Source organism: Myxine glutinosa, chromosome 1 (genome assembly GCF_964187855.1).
Source record: "Myxine glutinosa chromosome 1, kmMyxGlut1.1, whole genome shotgun sequence".
NCBI lineage: Eukaryota > Metazoa > Chordata > Myxini > Myxiniformes > Myxinidae > Myxine > Myxine glutinosa.
Genome location: NC_136261.1, coordinates 135,925,410 through 135,946,392, shown reverse-complemented (window position 1 = coordinate 135,946,392; position 20,983 = coordinate 135,925,410). Strand labels below are relative to the sequence as shown.

General features: G+C 47.3%; 2 protein-coding genes across 11 annotated transcripts in view; both read right to left on the bottom strand.

Annotated features, from left to right (window-relative positions):
* LOC144892185 (uncharacterized) overlaps nt 1–11,266 on the bottom strand; it is a 113,689-nt gene extending 102,423 nt beyond the window's left edge. The window contains exon 1 of the mRNA XM_078777466.1: nt 10,338–11,266. The gene's annotated coding sequence lies outside the window, so the exon portion shown is untranslated. The remainder of the gene's footprint in view (nt 1–10,337) is intronic.
* Nucleotides 1–11,970, bottom strand: part of LOC137428864 (xylosyl- and glucuronyltransferase LARGE1) — a 659,931-nt gene extending 647,961 nt beyond the window's left edge. For 3 of the 10 annotated variants that reach the window (XM_068118695.2, XM_068118706.2, XM_078777415.1), the window contains exon 1: nt 11,689–11,919. The gene's annotated coding sequence lies outside the window, so the exon portion shown is untranslated. Of the gene's footprint in view, nt 1–11,688 lie in introns of all 10 variants that reach the window. The other 7 variants (XM_078777450.1, XM_078777446.1, XM_078777456.1 and 4 more) reach the window with 5 other exon arrangements.
* Between the last annotated feature and the right edge of the window lie 9,013 nt (nt 11,971–20,983).

Genomic DNA, 20,983 nt, shown 5'->3' with positions numbered 1-20,983 from the left:
GTCATCTCAATGCTTCCCCCTCATCCCACCCATAAATGCTTCCCCTCACCTCACTACCCTCTAAAACCTTCCCCCACACCCAAAACACTCAAACGTTCACCTGCACCCCACACACTCAAACCTTCACCCACACCCCACACACTCAAGCTTTCCCTCACACACCACACACACAAACATTCCCCCACACCCTACACACACATACCTTCCCACCCACACTCAAAGCTTCCCCCACTACACACACACACACACACAAACTTTTCTCAGTACCATCACTCAAATATTCATCCACAACCCACACACTCAAACCTTCCACACTACACCCCACAACCCCAAAGCCTCACCTTACCCAGCAAAATCTCCCACCTCCCCCCCCCCCCCCCCCCCATCGCCATCCTGCACCACCTCAACACCTCCTTCCTCGCCCTATCTCTAACTGTGTGTACCTCAAACAACCGAAATCTACTTTCTAACCTGACAGATCTCTCAACCCAGGCCGCTACCAATAAACCAGACATCATCTGATTAGCAGAATCCTTCCTCCCACAAAATGTCTATGACTCCTTAGTGACTCTCAACGGTTAGTGTCTCCTCCAATTTGATAGGCCTGAACCACGCCCCGGCGGTGGAGTTCTACTTTGCATCAATAACTCAATTTCCCACTGCCCTTAAACTGACCTTACACCTCCCAAACCCCGGGAGTCCCTCTGACTGTGGCTTCCCCTCCGCTCCCACCTCTTGGTCTTCTGTGTGTTGCACCGTCCTCTTAAAAGTGAAGACTCCATCTACATCTCTCACTCTCTCAGACAACATGGACAAACATTTAACCACTCATCCCAACACTCTCTTCCTCATATGTGGTGTTTTCAATTGCCACCATGCAACTTGGCTGGGTGTGGGTTCCTCTCTCACCAGCAATGGTACTTCAGCAAAGGGACTGACTTCTGTGAACTGACTCAGTCTGTGACCTTTCCAACCCAGATTTCTCCCCAATAGCAAATCCTCCCTCCTGGACTTGGTGATTATAACTTTCCTGCAAATGTCTGCTGCTCTTCCTCTGCTCCAATTGATTGATCTGTTCATAGGCTTGTAAAAGTTAACATATCGCTGGCAATTCTCAGAGAGCTGCCTCAACGCCGGTGAGTCTGGCAGGTCACTCAAACAGATTGGCAGGGATTGCAAGCAGCCTTCTCTCTTCAGAACTGGTCTCCTATATCTACTGCTCCTGAAGTTAACTCAGAATTATTGCTCAGAAACCTGTGCTCTCTCCAATGCACAGATTCATCCCATCTCATCTTCAATTATCCTACCCTTCTTCTCGTCCATGCTACATTGAATCCTGTGGTGAGGCAATTGTTCTGAAATAACCTGCCTTCTCTTCCTGGAAGGCAAATCCAACTGAAGGCAATCTTAGTGATTTTCAAAAAACCTGCAACAAGTGTGTGTCCACTCTCAGGAGAGCCAGAAAACAACATCTGTCCAACCTCAACAATGAACTTTCAAACTTGTCTTCCTCCTTTAAAACCTGGTGGCACCTTGTAAGTCTGTCTATGGCTGTGGTTCTTAACCTGGGTTCGACCAAACCCCAGGGGTTCAGTGAGCCAGTCTCAGGGGTTCGGCAGAGGTCCTCCGAAACGCATTGCAATTTGTTTTTTTGTTTTTTAAAGTTTGGTATCAATTTTTAATCTATGTGTAATTACGCTTATTATTAATATTATTATTATTTTGCTTTGTATGTTACGAACGAATGGAAATGTTATTTGTAATTGTATTCCCATCCCATTCATGGTTTCTCTGGTCTGTGTTTAAGATAAGTTGTTTCACACTGACTGTAGTACGTTGAATCAATGAGCAACTTGCTAATTATTCTGTTGATGGTGCTTACTTGCTTACTTACTTACTGGAGTTTGGACTTTGCAGGTGTTCGGAAATTCCAGTGAATAGCCTCGATTAGCTTGCCGTGTGCCGTGCGTTATTGGTCGCGCCTTACTTTGGAGTTACTGATTAATTGAAAAGTAAGTTGGAAATGTTTGTGGATATGCAGGCGGGTTCAGAGTTATATTAAAGTCAAAAGTGGATGGTGATTATAAAATATGATTGAATTATTCAGAAAATTAGGTGGAGGTGATATAACTCATTTGGTCGCAATTCAAAACTACAATTCACAGTTTTCTATGTAATATTATAATGGGATTTGAGGTGACATAGAGTTGAGTAGATAATAAATCCCGTCATCGTAACTATAAGTTATGTTTTCTTCGTTAAAATTTCTCAGTTTTCAATGGGGTACTGATTATATTTAAGCATGTGCCTTTTTAAATTTTTGTCATATAATTATTTGCCCGAACTCAATTAAGATCAGTTTGTTACTTTTTCTTTTTCTTTTTGCAGTATGTCGAGCAAAAAAGGGAAGTGGTCAGAGGATTACGTGCGGTACGGGTTCACGTGTTTGACGGAACGGGACGGAAGTCAGCGTCCTCAATGCATGCTTTGCAATGTCAAGTTGAGCAACTCCAGCCTAGCACCAGCAAAACTACGGGAACACTTCAAAAAACTGCACGGCTAGGGGCAGTACAAAGACGCAACGCTGGATGAATTCAAATTGAAGAGAGTCCGATTCGACGCAAGTGCTACCTTGCCCACTCTCGGCTTCGTTCCAATTGACAAACCGATCCTCACCGCGTCGTATGAAGTTGCGTACCTGATCGCAAAGCAGTGCAAACCGCACACCGTTGGCGAGACACTCATCAAACCGGCCGCGTTAAAGATGGCCAACATCATGCTGGGAAAAGCTGATGAAAACAAGTTGTCTCTCGTTCCACTCTCAAATGACACCATCAGATGCAGAATCGACGACATGAGCGACGACATCGTCGCCCAGGTATTTGCAGATTTAGTCGCGAGCCTGACGAAATTCAGCCTTCAACTCGACGAGACCACCGACGTTTCGAATTTGAGCCAGCTCATCTTATTTGTGCGTTATGTCAAAGGAGATGAGATCAAGGAAGACGTTCTGTTCTGCAAGCCTCTCACAACAACGATGAAGGCAGCTGACGTGAAGAAGCTTGTGGACGACTTCTTCAGAAGCAACGGCCTCTCGTGGAACATGGTGTCTGCAGTTTGCTCGGACGGAGCTCCAGCCATGCTGGGATGCAACTCCGGTTTTGGAGCGCTGGTGAAGGCCGATGCACCACACATCATCGTCACGCACTGCGTCCTGCACAGACACGCGCTGGCATCAAAAACCCTGCCTCCAAAACTGGCCAATGTTCTGAAAATCGTTGTTGAAACTGTGAATTACGTGCGAAGCCATGCTCTGAATCATCGCATCTTCAAAGTGCTGTGCAATGAAATCGGCTCTGAATTTGAAGTCCTTCTCTACCACTCTAACGTTCGATGGTTATCACGAGGGAAGGTAGTGAGCCGTGTTTTTGCCTTGCGTGTAGAATTAGCCCTGTTTTTGCGAGAACACCAGCATTGCCATGCAAGGCACTTCCAAGAGTAAGAGTTAATCCTCGCCTTGGCATACTTGGCTGACATCTTCGACGCACTCAATCATCTCAATTGCCAGATGCCGGGCGGTGGAGTGAATGTCATTGAATCTGAAGAAAAGCTGAGCACTTTCCGAAAGAAGTTACCATTGTGGAGGCGGCGAACAGAGAACGACAACTTCGTGAACTTTTCGCTACTGGACGAGTGCGTGAGCGGGATCGAAGATGAGTCTGAAGTTGGAGGCATTGCTGTACCGGGGGAGCTGAAGCAAGTGATTGCCACGCACTTGGATGAGCTGGGAAAGTCATTCGACGGCTACTTCCCCGACCAAGAGCAATACCCAGCATGGGTGCGGCAGCCGTTTACTTTCGACGTTGCAATGGCAGATGTCAACGACCAATACCTCGACGACCTCATCGAACTTCAGCAGAGCCAGACTCAACAACAACTCTTCAGCACAACAACGCTCTCAACGTTTTGGTGCCGCCAAATGGAAGGGTATCCTCACATCGCTAAAATTGCCCTTGAGATCCTCATGCCGTTCGTTACAACGTATCTCTGCGAGCATGCGTTTTCAAAACTGGTGGACATTAAAACAAAGAAAAGGAGCAGGCTTGCATGCGAAAATGATTTGAGGGTGGCCCTTGCCAAAACAAAACCACGCATTTCCCAGATCGCCTCCCGAAAAGAAGAACAGAAAACGCATTAAGATTCAATTCTTCTTAATTTTTTGGTCAAATTTGAGGGGTTCCGCGAGTGTTCGGTGGGTTTTGTTAGGGTTCGGCGCCTTTAAAGAGGTTAAGAAACACTGGTCTATGGTGTGTGTTCCTCTTCCACAACCCCACTCTCGGTACCCATCCTTCCTTGTCATACGCAACTGTAAATTTTGCACCTGAGAAGGTGGAGAAGGTTTTCAATCCTCGAATCGGACTCTGCTACTGGACCGGACGGCAACAGCTCACGTGTCATAAAACCTGCTCTGCTGCTCTTCACAGCCTCCCTCTGCTCTTTTCACCCTGTCATTTGCACTAGGTCATCTTTCATCTGCTTGGAAATCCACCATCATCACTGCAATACATAAAAAGGTGCAAACCCAATCCCTTCAACTACAGACTTATCAGTGTGTGTGTATGTGTATGTACGTATTGTTAATGTCCGGCTTCCTTCTTGCGACTACAGTGCAGTAATTGGTCTTTATTTTGATTACAGTCATCAGCAAGGTCATGCAATGCATCATCGCAGTTGACATGAAATTCTTCCTTTCCTCCAACAACCTCATCTCAGATCACCAACATTGTTTCAGACGAAGTCACTCCACCTTGAACTTGCTGTTTCTACTCACCCAACAACAGATTGAGGCCCTCAATGTCAAACATGAGATCAGGCCGACTCTCTGCACATATCTCGTGCTTTTGATACAGTCTGGCATCCTGCCTTGCTCTCCAAACTCTCTGCCTGTGGCATCCAAGGCCAACTCCACAAATGGCTTACTGACTTCATCTACTCTCGTAGCGAACATGTTGCTCTATCAATTTGCTTAGGACTCCACCATCTGCCGTGACATATCTCATCTTTCAGGCAGACAGGCTGCAGCCTCTTTCCTCTCTTCAGACCTTGAAAAAAAAATCACAAACTGGTCAAACACTTGGAACATGTCTTTCAATCCTGACAAATCTCACACTCTCACTATCTCTCTCAAAAAGACCATCTGGCAAATCCTATCTACTTTCTTAATCATCTTGAGGAAATTCAGTCATTCAAACTACTGTAACTCACTATCAGCTATGATCTTTCTTGGGCAAACCACATTTCAAAGTTGGGCTCCAAAGCCAGTTGCCGACTGGGCATCCTCCATCATGTGAAGTCCTTTCTAGGCACTTCTGAGTTCCTCACCACATACAAAGCTTTCATCCACAGCTCAATGGATTACTGCTCTCCCCTCTGGGCTGGTGCTCCTGCCTCGCAACTAGCTCGGCTTCACGTGGTTGAAACCAAAGCTTTCAGAATCATAGGAATCTCCTGCGATGATGCTTATTCTGAGGGCCTTTCTCTCTCTCACCACAGGCAGGTAGGTGGTCTTTCTGTCTTCCTCTCTGGCCTTGCTCCCCCTGTTCTCTCTGTGCTCTGTCCCCCAAATATTCCTGCAGGACGCACAAGATCTGACAGCAACCCTCTTCTGGTGAAACTGCCAAAATCAAGACTCTCTGCTCACCTTCACTCCTTCATTCCTCTTTTCTCTTTTCTCCCACCTCTGGAACAAACTCCCACACTCTCTTCAATCCCTCTCCTCCCTCCAGGTCTTTAAAACAGCTGTTCACCACCATACCTTATCTTCCCCCATCCAAAACCTTGATCTTTTCTACCCCCGTTAAAACACCCCAAATACGCCTTTTTAAATCCCCAACTTCTTTCCTGAAATTCCTAGAAGTGTTCATTTGCTTTGTACCGTGTACCCCTCCCTTCTCCCCCAGCCCTCCCCCTTCCACAGATCTACCGACGTCCCTGTTATCTTCTGTTGTTGTGCTTGTCTGCTTCCCTCTCTCTCCCCCTCTTGTCTCCCACTCCATCCATTGCATGTTCTATGTGTACAGGGTGTCCCAACACCTTGGCCACCCACTGCCCAGCTCTACTGGGTCGCCACTGTACAATGGTGGGCATATAGCGGGAAGGATCATTCATTTGACATCTCAAATACCAAATTTCATAATGATCTAATGAGCCTTTCTTGTTCTGTTGCAGATTTTGTGAAGTGATGTCGTGGTCGGGTAATTCCGAGAAGAAAAGGTGGATATGCCGCATCATGGCTATCGCGTTCCGAGTCGCCAGGGATCAGACGCCGGGAACCATATCCCGATCCTGGGTTGCCAAGTACCTGAACAGGTCTGAGGACTTCGTCAAAAGCAATTGGAACCGTGATCCCTTCGATTGCGAGATGGACAGCCGGCCCGAACAGACAACACAATGTTTGTCTCAGGAAAGCAGGGATATCATCATTGAGTCGCTTGCCAAGGAGAAGAAAAGCATTCGAGGGCTCCAAAAGGAGATTGAACGGGTTCGAGGGAAGAAGAAGAGCTTATCAAGTATCCACAGGTTCCTTCAGTCCATTGGCACAAAGACTTTTCACCAAATTCCAGCACCGAAGCTGACGGAGAAGAACGTCGAGGATCGAATGTGGTTTTGTGAGTTTTTGAGCGAGTGGACCTCTGATGATTTTCTTTTCCTGGCCCCTTCTGATGAATTTTTCATTTATGAGGCTCGACGTCCCAACTTCCAGAACAACAGAATTTGGGCACTTCACAATGATGACATTCCACAAGAACTCAAGATTCGAGAGAAATCGAAGACAGCACGGTGCGTTGGCGTCTTCTTGATGTTCACAGCGAAAAAGCTGATGTGGGTCATCAAAGAGCAAGGACAATCATGGGACGGCAAATACCTCCGAGACGTTGTGCTGACTCGCCATGTTATTCCGTTCTTACGGAACCCAGAAAATATCCTCAGCATCAAGGAGACCACGTTTCTGCACGACCGAGCCCCGTGCATGAGCGCACTGGCGACCCAGAATCTTCTGAAGGCGAACAAGGTCGATTTTTTCGGAAACGATGAGTGGCCGGGAGCATCGCCTGACCTCAACGCCTGTGAACATTTGGGGGTGATACTCAAGGACAGAGTTGAACAACGCCTCCAGAACACCAGGGAAGAGCTTCTCACTGCTTTGACTAACGTCCTCGAAGAAATGGAGTTCGATCATGACTTGTTTGTGTCTCTCTTGGAATCCTACCCCGCGCGTTTGGAGGCAGTTCGGTCGGCGGGCGGTGGGCACACCAAATATTGAAGCAAAGCTTTGAAACTGTGCACATGAGCTGTCGAATAATAAAGCTTTTTTCCCCCTATTCGTGGTTTCTCCCTACCTCTCCTACGTTGGGCTGGGCAGGGGGTGGGGGGGGGGGGGGGGGGTTAGGTGTTGGGTCACCCTGTATGTGCATGTTTTCATGTTCAATGTTCTAGCTCTTACACGAGCCTCGATTCTGTATACAAAAAAAATATATATATATATATATATCAGTGGCAAAAAAATCTCAATTTTATCCATTTTAAATTCAGGCTGCAACACAATAAAATGTGAAAAATGTCAAGGGGTGTGAATACTCTCTGTAGGCACTGTACATCCATCTCGGAGGTTGTATACTTGAATATGAGCTGTGGAGTCTGGGTTTAATTTTAAGCCTGGTTCTAAACTGTCATTCTGGAGTCTTGTCATAAGGCATTGCATCAAACTGGCTGTCCTGTCAGAGAGCGTTCACTGGTGGACAGCGAAGTCTTACAACACCTTTGAAAAGAGTCGACCATTTGTTTCCTGTTACTTACAATGGTCAAACTCTCCGTTCCGACCCTAATTTACAGAGAGCACTGCATCAGCGGAATAGCCACTCCTACAGCAATGATGCAAGCAACAGCCAGACACTGATGCAGACACATGAATAATTATATGGTATTCATAGAATATGCTGCACAGTCAACTTTGTGTGAGCCAACTCTTCTGTTTTTGAATGCATTTTTTTCTTTGATCCAACATGGCTGCCAGCCCACGTGAGCGATGACATCATAAATTTATATTTAGTAATACAATTGTTGCATAGATCACGCCCAATAAATTTCAAACTGATCAGACTAAGCGTTGTCCCTGTCGAATTATGACGTCATAATTACGGCACCAATGACGTCATCGCAGGAGATATTGTCCGGGAAGAGCTTTTACACCAAACATCAAGCGTTGTACTCAGGCAGCAGCGCCGATTGTTCATCGGTGACCATGAACCTCATTACATACATACATACATACATACATACATACATTCATACATACATACATACAAACATACATACATAGATATAAAGGCGCTCCTATGATAAAAATTCCGTGTTCATCAGACCAACAGTTGCTGAGAAAAAAATTTCATAATGATCGGATAAGTGTTGTATTTGTCGAATTATGACGTCATAACGAAGGCACCGATGACATCATCATTAACATATCTTATTCCCCATGGGAAGTAGTTGACAATGAGCCAGGTCTCAATATTTTCTATGGAGTGGTTTCAGTGATATAGAGGTGCGATTTTTTTCAAAGATGGCGCCTGTACCACGTGACCTATAACATCATAATTATCATTAAAATATTATACAGGAGGAAGCCTTCCTATGGTGAAAATTTCATGTCAATTAGACCAAGAATTGCAGAGAAAAAAAAAATTCATACTGATTGAATCAAGCGTTGTACTTGTCGAATTATGACGTCATAATTAAGGTACCGATGACATCATCATCAACATATCTTATTCCCCAATGGGGAGTGCTTGACAATGAGCCATGTTTCCATTTTTTCTATGGAGCAGTTTCGGAGATATAGAGGTGCAACCTTTTTTCGATTTTTCCAAGATGGCGCCTGCACCATGTGACCTATGACGTCATAATTATCATTTAAATTTTTCTACAAAGGAGCCGCTCATATTCTGAAAATTTCTTGTCCATCGGACTAACAGTTGCTGAGGATTGTTTTATTCATACTGATCAGATCAAGCGTTGTACTTGTCGAATTATGACGTCATAATGAAGGCACCGATGACATCATCATTAAAAAAAAACACCTTTAGAGGCCATTTTTTACATCATCATTAACATCATCATCATTGTCAATGATGACATCATCATTAACATATCTTATTCCCCATGGGGAGTACTTGACAATGAGCCATGTTTCCATTTTTCTTCCATTGAGTGGTTTGGGAGTTACGGAGGTGTAACGTTTTTCCAAGATGGCGTCTGTACCACGTGACATATGACGTCATAATTAAGAATTAAAATATTATACAGGCGGAGGCGCTTCTATGGTAAAAGTTCGTGTCAATAAGACCAACAGTTGCCGAGAAAATGAATTTTTAAAATGCAGACACGAACACACGTACGCACGCACCCGAATGCCTAACCCTGCTTTTTGCTTCGCGAGCGCAGGGTAACTAGAGCAGCACTGGGTAGAGCGTATATCTCCGCCAGGCGGAACACTTTACGTTTTGCATCCTACTAAATGGGGGATCTGAATCCGGACCTGAAGCAAAATTGATTCAGCTCGTTCTCCTCCCCTACCCAACTCATCCGCCAAGTTTTGTTCGAATCCGTCCACGACGTTTTAAAATATCGTTTCTGGCCCCATCGCTCAACTGTGAAGATTCCCCTAAAATAATTATCGGATCCAGATCCGGACCTGGATTTTCACCAAAATCGAATCAGTTTGTCCTCGTCACATACCCAACCTCTCCACCAAGTTTTGTCGAAATCCGTGCACAATCTTTTGAGATATCCTCCTCACAGACACACAGACAGACAGACAAACAGGGGTGAAAACATAACGTCTGCCCGCATTCGGTGGCGGAGGTAAACACCTGTATCAAAGAAGATAACACAATCGAATTTGCTGACAGAAGTTGGCAGGATCGTTCGATGACACCGCGTGTTCTTTTTGAGCTGTTGAAAAAATGGTGACACCATGCCAGCTGGTGGTGCCGCATTGTGGAGCACGCCACAACGAATATAGTACGTTGAGCCGGCTGTCCTGGGCGTATTCAATAACGACCGTCGGGTTGTTGTTGTTTTAACACCATAATTGGGGTCAGTTGTTTCTGGAATGATCGATTGATCAAGCATCAAAGCAAAGCTATAACCCATCACAGTGGCCTGGACGACTCCACGAGCGATGAATACAAGTCAGAAGTTGTCAACAGTGAATACAACTCTTAAATAACTACACATTCCCATTGTGTGTAAGGAATCTGTTACACCATTTTACTCACCTTGGCCTCAACACGGGCTCACCACGTGCTCACCTAGGGCTCACCACGTGCTCACCTAGGGCTCACCTCGGGCTTACCACGTGCTCACCTAGGGCCACCACGTGCTCACCTCGGGCTTACCTAGGGCTCACCACGTGCTTACCACGGGCTCACCTAGGGCTCACCACGGACTCACCAAGTGCTCACCACGAGCTCACCTGGGGCTCACCACGGACTCACCACGTGCTCACCTAGGGCTCACCACGGACTGACCACGTGCTCACCTAGGGCTCACCACGGGCCCACCATGGCTACACCTCGGGCTTACCACGGATCACCACGGGCTCACCACGTGCTCACCTCGGGCTCATCTCGGGCTTACCACGAGCTCACTACGTGCTCACCACGGGCTCACCTCGGATCACCACGTGCTCACCTCGGGCTTACCACGAGCTCACCACGGGCTCACCTCGGGCTTACCACGGATCACCACGTGCTCACCTCGGGCTTACCACGGGCTTACCACGGATCACCTCAGACCTACTACGGCCTCACCTAGGGCTTACCACGGGCTCACCACGGGCTCACCTCGGGCTTACCACGGGCTCACCTCGGGCTTACCACGGGCTCACCACGTCCTCACCTCGGGCTTACCACGGGCTCACCTCGGGATTACCACGGGCTCACCTCGGGATTACCACGGGCTCACCTCAGGCTCCCCACGGGCTCCCCTCGGAGCAGGTGCGCCCTGATCGGTCGGTCTGTGCTGCTTCAGCGCTCCTAGAGAACCCGCGACGGTGTCACCGTCACCCCCACCGCACCCGGTCATCAAGATCGCGACGGGAGTCTCTCGGACGCACTCGGGGCTGCGCGCTCACCCCGACCCGGGAAGAGCTACAACTACAAGGCGGGTCGGACGGAGCCCGAGGAGGTCGTCATAGTGCGTCTGACGACCCGCGACCGGATGGAAGGAGGAATTATCTAAGGAAACTTAACCCCGGTTCGCTGCGAACAACGCACGTGCCCCGGTGTGCCGTGTAAATGTGACGTTCAACAATTCTCAAAAACGTTACGTGACGTTTCTTCCTCCCCCTCCTTATGTATTTTGGCACTTGCCGTAAACGGACCGACGGTAGCTTAGGTTGAACACACGTCTGCGTTCCGACCCCGATCCCGTATCTTACCGAAGGCGAAGGGTGTCGCGGGACCTCGCATTCGATTCCCCGTCACACTCGCACAAACCTTCGTCCCCAACGCACCTCGTGTCCCGCACCAACTATCTATGCACACATGTCCGAATATATGTTCGGCGACTTCGAGACCGTCTCCACGAACGACCGCACGACGTACGAGAACGCTTTCCGGGACTTACCGCGTCCTCTCGAGGCGCGCGTGGCCTTCGGCGCTCCTTCCCCCCGGGGTGCGCGCCAAGCCGGACCCTCCGTCCCCACTGGCCCTGACCCGGGCCGGTGCGCTCGGCCAGCTCGAGGCGCCACGTGCGTGCGGCTCACCAATGCCACCGCCGAGTGCTAGGCGCGCGCGCCGCACCCAATGCGCGCTCCGCTTGTAGCGCCGTCTCGCGCCTCGACACGCAAGCTAATGAGCCATGTGCGACCGAGCCGAAGCTTCTCCCGCCGACGCCGACTCGAGCTCCAAGCACAACGTCCCGATAAAATACACACGGATGAACAAACATTAGATCGTCCCACGATTTAGGAAATCCCAGCAATTGCCGAGCGAGGCTCCTTGGGCGAGGAAACGTCAACTAAGCGCACGTTGTTCATCTGCTCGTTTCGAAAACTTGAAACGAATCAACTTTAGCCGTAATTATTGAACACATGTTCCTATAAAAAAAAAATGAGGCTAAACTGTAGTTCAGGGAGACGGTGGTTAAGTGGGAGTTCAGTGTTAGTGTAAAACGTTTGCCCGTTGCATCGATTCACATGGTGACGGTTTGTAACATCTGCAAATGGCGGCAATAATCCTCGGGAATGCGAGCATTTCACTTTCTCAGTTTCTCTCCGTTAACATTTGTGACCTCGAACAACACCTGTCAGTGTCCACTCGCAGGTGCCCCGCCCCCACCCCTTACTGTGTCAGGTCAACGCGCATGCGCAGCGCCGCCTCCGCCACGCAAACCCAACAGCGTGTTCCGTCGGACGTCCAGAGTCGCTAAATACGGAAAGGCTATTAATTGTCCGCTTGGTGTTCATCACCTCTAAATCGGGGAATGACGTCATCGGTGAGAAACAAATCAAACGGTACCCCCGGCCGCAAGGATCGCGTGCGTTTGTCGAACAATGCACACTTTGTACGGTAGCGTCAGGGAGGTACTCGGCTCGCCATATTTATTACAGATCGCCCAAACTCCTTTCGTACATAACAAGGTAACCGTACTAAAAAACAAAAGGGACGAACCACGAGTAAGAAAAGTACAAACGAACAGGACGCAAATGGAGCTATCTGTGCGTCCATCCCACTTGGCAGCAGCGCCGATTGTTCATCGGTGACCCTGAACCCCAATGACCCTGAACCCGAGTTACCCCGCGTGCCGGATCAAAGCAGCTGCTGGAATGATAACAGAAAAGAACCGCGAGGTCACAAGGACGTGAGGTCGTGAGAAGAGAGGGGCCTCGCCCTCTCGTACAATTCCCTGCAATCCTGGGATTCTCTATCATCTGTCCATACACACACACACACACACACACACACACACACACACACACACACACACACACACACACACACACACACACACACACACACACACACACACACACACACGCACACACACACACATATACACATATACACATACATAATACATACATACACACACACACACACACACACACACACACACACATACACACATACATACACACACATATACACATACATAATACATACATACACACACGCACACACTGATGATACACACACACACATATACATACATACACATATACACATACATAATACATACATACATATATACATACACACACACACACACACACACACACACACACAGATATACATACACACATACACATATATACATACATACATACATACATACACACACACACACTGATGATATACATACACACATATACATATACACATACATAATACATAATACATACATACATATATACATAAACACACACACAGATATACATACACACATATACATACATACACATATACACATACATACTACACACACACACACACACACACACACACACACACACACACACACACACACACACACACACACACACACACACACACACACACACACACATACATATATACATATACATACACACACACACACGCAGATATACATACACACACACACACACACACACACACACACGCAGATATACATACACACATATACATACATACACATATACACATACATAATACATACATACAAACACACACACACACACACACACACACACACACACACACACACACAGAGACGTACACACATACACACATATACATACATAGACATACATACATAACACATACATACATATGCACACACACACTGATATACATACATACACATACATAATATATACATACATATACACACACATACATACACACACACACACACACACACACACACACACACACACACACACACACACACACACACACACACACACACACACACATATACACATTCATAATATTGTTATGAATTTTGGGGTCGTGACATATATAGTCATATAGATTCAGGTAGATCTGCAGAGGTAGGTGCTCCGACTGTCGTGATAGGGAATCCCACATGTAATGAGTTCTGTCTAGGCGGTTTGTCGGATTAAGTGTATATTTGTGGTCATACAAGGATGGCCTTGTGAAAAGTAGAACAGGGATTGTGCTAATTTCCCTGTGTGTGAAACCTGTGATCATCCCATTGTCTCGTATGGCAACGCACATAGACACTAGTTAGGAATCCATCCCCCATTACCACACACACTACTTAAAATAACAACAACAATAAAACTAACTGGAACTCAGATGACAAACTTGGGCTGACAACCCCGACTTGGCAGACACACATTGCTCAAGTGGGCTGAGGCCATGCCCACCTCGTAAAGGATTGGACCGAAGGGTTTGATGAGGAGATCATACCATTGGACAAGACACCACCAATAGGGAGGCGAGGCAGAATGAAGTTCGTGATTGGTCAAGTTAGGGGCAAGAAGCTGGCCACTGATTGGTGGAAGGAAGACACGAGGCAGGACGACGGTCGCCGATTGGCAGAGTAAGGAAGGACTGGTGATTGGCCAGTGGAGGGGCAAGAAGCTTCCCTCGGATTGGAGGACGTGAGGTACGAGCAAGAAGCGACGCGCTGATTGGTGAAAAGTGCCGGTGATGTCACGAGACGAGCGATAAAAGACCGACTCGCCGGCATTTTGTTCTCTCGGTTTGGACTGCTCTCTTGCGCCTGGCCCTTCTGCCCTCTGGTTCTGGATTCCTTCGTGCCCGGACATCCTTCTCCTCGCCATCAGTGGCGAACCTAAGGTATGGCAGGTATGGCACATGCCCTGGGCGCCACTTGAATGGGGGCGCCACTGAGCAGTTTCTATTAAAGTCAGACGAGCCATCCTCGGATAGTGAAAAAAGAATTTTCTTCAGATGTATGATCTGTCTTTGATTATCATGGGTGCGAAGCACTAGGATGGCTAGATTGTTAAACCACTTATATAAATTATTAGGTAAAAATACAGTGCTGGGAGCTACATGTACAGTGCTGGGAGCTACATGACCACATACCTCACAGTACCACTGCTCAGTGCAAACTGGCAGTAAGACCATTCTCCTGCGCAAACTAGGGAGGTAGTCTAGAATTTTGTGCAAAATCTGTGAAATTTAATGTTCTTATGAAAAGTGCCATTTCCTTATTTCAGAGCATTGTGTAAGAAGACCATGAAACGTTTCTTCACGAAGAAGAAGGAAAGTGGAGCTGAAGGACGGAAGAGACGAAAGTTGATGACGGAGGAAGCCGAGCAAGTTCTTCATACCCTTCTTTGAAAAGCCCAGAACAAGTTGTTCGACACGTTCCATGGAGTCGCCTGCACCTGCTACAAGTTTGTTAGAATCCGAAGGTGGATCAAGTACAAATGCGTCACAAACCGAGGAGGAAGTCAAGTCAGATAAATCCGAGTATGACGAGATTAAAAGTGAGGCTGCCAGAGAGAACGTGGACATGACAGGAGGGTAAGACGATGGTGGTGGTGGTGATGTTGAGTTTATTGACGAGATTTTACCTGACGAGATTGAACCTGATGACACTGAACCTAGTGAATTGGATGGTGTCGAAGAGCCTCAGACTGTTATACCAGACGTGATTGAACAGCATGACATTGGACTTCTGAAGTTCGACAAGGATACTGGAAAAGCAATTCTGCCTGACATGTTGAGAACAGAAATAATAAAGCTGGGTTCGAAGTATTTCCAGAACAGTGAGGGGCCTTTCCTACCAACAAATAACCACTCAACGAACAAAACTGGGTTCAAGAGGAAATTGGGAAATGGTCGTGGTGAGGAAGTGACTCGCTCATGGCTGGTCTATTCCCCTTCTAAAAAGTCCACATTTTGTATCTGTTCTCTTCTCTATTCCCGTTCCTGGTCAGACCATCAATCCTCATTGGAGCAGGAAAGTGGATTCAACCAGTGGAAAGCACCTGAAAGGATTAGTGTTCATGAAAATGCTAAGAATCATCGGAAGTGCTTCACACAGTGGAAAGAAATGGAAAGAAATTTAGCTGAAAACAGAGGAGTTATTGACGGACTGTGATTTCAGTCACAGATTGAGAAGGAAAAGCAGAAGTGGCGTAATATCTTGAAGAGAATCCTTCACTGCCTAAAATTCCTTGTGACTCAGAACCTGGCTTTGCGAGGACACAGGGAGTCACTTCAGCTGGACGATGACTCCAATGTGGGAAATTTCCTTGGCTTACTGAAACTACTGGCCATCTTTGACTCTGTCAGGAAAGAACACCTCACTCATGTGGAAAGTCATCCTGGATCCACGTCTTATCTTTCACCGGGTGTCCAGAACGAATTCATCCACAGGATGGCATCTACTGTTCGCCAGAGTTTACTGAGAAGCATTCGTAAAGCCAAGTACTATGGTTTTATGTTCGACTCGACTCCTGATCAGGCACACCGTGAGCAGATGTCAGAAGTAGTGAGGAACGTGGAAGTTGATTTTGAGAGGAAAACAGTCCGTGTTAGAGAGTTCTTCCTTGGTTTTATACAGATAAGCCAGAAGGATGCTGAGAGCTTTGTTGAAGACATCTTGAAACAGCTAGAGTAGGACGAAATGGAGCTACAAGATTGTCGGTCACAGTGCTATGACAACGCTGCTGTGATGGCTGGACACAGAAGTGGTGTTCATCAAAGAATAAGTGAGAAAAACAACCTGGCAGTGTTTGTGAATTGCGACAATCACTCACTCAACTTGGTGGGTGTACACGCAGCCAAGCAGGATGTACAATGATGCAGCCAAGTGACGCAAGGCAGCTGCATAACCGCATGTTGAGTTACGATTTTCTGACTTTGCTAGGATTTTGGAACAAAGTACTCATCGCATTGACCATATTCAAAAGAGGCTGCAGGATCCGAGCATGAACTTCCATAATGCTGCCCTGGATTTGAAAGCCCTCCGATATCATTTTGATGATGAAAGAGAAGTGTTGGTCAGTGAGTCAGTCGAAGAAGGGCTCGGTCTCTGTCAAGAATGGAATATTGAAGTTGAAAGACGTCAGAGACGAAAGAAACGAATGGCTGATGAGAACTCGAGAGACGCTGGGTTAACAGCCAAGGAGGAAATGGAAAGAGTCATGAAGGGAACACTCGACCGTCTTCACAGAGAAATGGATGAAAGGTTCGCTCGTTTGCATGACACTGACGCCAAGTTTGGGTTCCTCCTCGATGTCGAGAGACTGTGTTACTGTGTCACGGCGCCGACAATAACGACCTAAATAAGAAGTGCGAAAATTTGGGCGAATTGTACAGCTCTGATGTTGATGGACAGCAACTACAGACTTGGCATTTAATATGGAATATTTTTTTTGTGGGGGTGAACTTACTTTTCAAGATGTCTTAGAACCAAAAGTTCATTGGAATTATGTTGAAATTTTTCTAGATTTTGTTAATGTGACCTTTAAAAGAAACAAAAACCACATTTGACATTTCGAAACAAATAAATAGATCCTTGAAAGTGATGTAAACTGATATCGAACTCAATTCATGGACAGTACTGTGTTAAACTTCTGTACGTTTTCCAGAAGTATCTTTTTATTTTGCACATTAGCCAAAAAAAATTTCAACAAAAACAAAAGTTAAATTACGACTGGGATTACGGACAGTAAAATTCCAGTTCAGTACTACGTGTAACCCCCACGAGCATTCAGGAGAGCACGTACACGTTGAGGCATGCTGTTCACTTGATTTGCCAAGGTTTGGACAGGAATCGCTTGCCATGCAGTGACAATAGCCTGCTGCAATTCACGCACAGAGGTCGGCTGCTGGTCCAAGTGGTCGATTTGACGCGTTAATTCTGCCCACAAGTTCTCTATCGGCTTCATATCCGGGGACATGGATGGCCACTCCATATGCTCTACATCATGGTCAGCAAGAAAGTGTTGGATCATGCGAGCACGATAAGGCCGTGCATTGTCATCTTGGAAGACAAAGTTTCCTCGAAAGGCTGCACGAGCAAATGGAAGCAATGTTTCGTCCAGAATGGCCCTGTACTTGAACTGGTTCAGGTTTCCATTCAGAACAACCAGGTCAGTTTTGCCCCCTGCATGAAAAGCAGCCCAAACGGTCACCCCACCACCTTCAGCTTGGACTCTTGGCACTATACAATCTTTGTTGTAGGCTTCATGCACTTGTCTGCGCACTCAGATGCGGCCATCTTGACGATAGTCCAGAAATCTAGACTCGTCACTGAAGATCACGTTATTCCAGTGTCCTGGCTGCCATTGACGGTGCTCTCTGGCCCACTGCAATCGGCGCTGGTGGTGTTGTCTGGTCAGGCATGGCTTTCTCAGGGGACGCCTGGCACGATAGCCTGCTTGAACCAGTCGTTGGTTGACTAGCCTTCTAGATACAGGCACATTTGTCAGTTGCTGCCACTCAGCCCTAAGCCAACTAGCTGACTTGGTACGGCCATTGCGGACTAACCGGTGCAGCTGGCGATCATCCCTCCTTGTGGTTCTGCGGGGACATCCTGGCCTCGGTATTGGAGTAGGGACACCCCTCTGAGCATTTCGTTTCAGGATCTTTGACACCTGACCTTGAGTGATGCCATACTGCCGAGCAATAGCACGCCGTTTCATGCCGTAATTTCGTAAAGCCACCACTCCATGTCAAACAGCATTGTCGAGTTGACGGACCATCTCCAGAGGAAGCGGCAATAACTTTTGGAGACGTGCAGCAGTTGTTTTCCACTAATACAGAACGCAACAACCCTTGTATACCCGACTGTGAAGCCAATCATCAAATGCACCTGTCCGTACATTTTGCCACGCCATCTGTGATATAATCCTGTTGTTGACTTCTTGCTGCGACAGACAATCAGTGACGTGGTTCTTTTAACAAATAAATCACCAAAGTGTAAAAGAAACTCACCAGATTGATATACTGAGTTAAGAAAGTAAACCCAAGTCAAGAAAAAAAATATATTCCATATTAAATGCCAAGTCTGTATATGAAGAAATTTTGGATTGCAGAATGTTGCCATCAAGTCAAGCCAACATGAAAATATCAATACCTGAAGAGCTTCTCGAATTAATTGTTCAGTAGAGATGAGAGCGTCTTCCCCAATCTTCGCATTGCTATTCAGATAATGCTAACTATCGCAGTTTCCATCGCCAGCTGTGTGAGATCATTCAGCAAGTTAAAACTAATACTTTCGTATTTGAGAGCCTCCATGGGTCAAGGCAGACTCTGTGATCTTGCTCTGCTGAGTGCAGAAAGAGAAGAAACTGAAAAAACTGACTTTGAGCACATCATAGACCAATTTGCATCAGTGAAAGCAAGGAAGGTGCAGTTGTAATTTTCATGTAGTGCCATAATTTCTTAATTAAAAGATTAACGAGCTTGACTTGTATTTTTGAGCTGATTTTATGGTAAAGTTATCTAAAAGATGGGTGTCAGATGTTTGGACAGGGGCGCAATTTCAGTGATTGCCATCGGCACTATTTTCCGTAGATACGCCCCTGCTCGCCGTTGACAATCTTTCCTGTTTCTTCTGCTTCCCTTCACACCTTCCGAGACCATCGACTCTCTCCTTTGGTTCCGGACATCTTGAGCGATCACGCGGGGCCGCAAGGCTTGCCGCTCTGCAGCGAACATTGGCCTAGCAGCGTGCGAGCAGGGGCGCATCGAGGCCTGGTTCACGCCAACGACCGGTCGGATTTATTCCCGCCAACCGGAGCCGTGTTCAGACGACGTGCTCGAACCTGACGATCCCTGACACACCTCAGCCAGACGAGATAAGTCCCCACGATAAAACACAATGGTTATTTTCATTTATTTTCCCTTCGTCCGTGTGATACGTGAGGTGTGTAGGATCCCAACTTAGGTTTTAGTTTTTATCGTCGTGTTTTCTTGGCCCGGCATCCGTTGTTAATGAACCCTTTTCATATTTTCCCTGTTATTCTACATTCGTTTTTCGTATGAATTAATTTGCAGGGTTGAAGACTGCTCGGGGACCGAGCTCCCACTTCTTCTTCCTCTCCCTTCTGCCCACGCATATATAGTGAAATCCGCTATTGAATAACGCCTTCATTACCGCTCGATTCCATCCCTGATTTCCCGGTCTTCACCGAGGGGTCACAGGACAATATATACACACATACACACACACACACACACAGACACACACTGATATACATACACACATATACATAAATGCACATATACACATACATTGTAGGAGCTATGCTCCAACGTAAATCGAAAGAATGGACGCGACAAAAAGCTGGAATTCGTCCGAGTTTCTTTATTGTGTCAAATCAACTCGGGTACTCTGAAAAGCTCGTTTATCGGGCAGCAATATATATACACATTATCCCGGAGCGTTTGCCCGGGAAAGGCGAGAGGGGGCGTGCCCGGGCGTCCCGGACGAGGCCTGGCAAGTCGAGAGCAGGCATGCCCGGGCGTCCTGGGCGAGCCCGGCATGGTGATCGCTCCGCGTCCTCGGTAGGTGCAAGGCGATTGTGTATACCCAGCGGTAGCAGCTACACACGTCCCCCCAGAATGGACTTGCACCGGCAGGGTCAATTTAAGGGGGGTCCTGATGACCCGGCCGAAGCGACCCCTGGCGGGTCGTGGGGGGGGGGTCCGCTGTGGTGGTGGGCGGTCGAGTGGGGGGCACCGTGGATGGGGGGCGGCCTCGCCGTGGCGGAAGGGCCAACCGTGGCGGTTGGTCGATGTCCACGTGCGCCAGCTTGAGGCGGTCCACCGCAATCCGGTCCGACCTGCCGCCGATGTCGATGACGAACGACTTGTCGTCCCGTCGCAGGACCCGGAAGGGCCCGTCGTATGGCGGCCGGAGTGGCCCCCGATGTGCGTCATGACGCACAAAAACGTACTCCGCTGTGCGAAGCGCTGTGGGG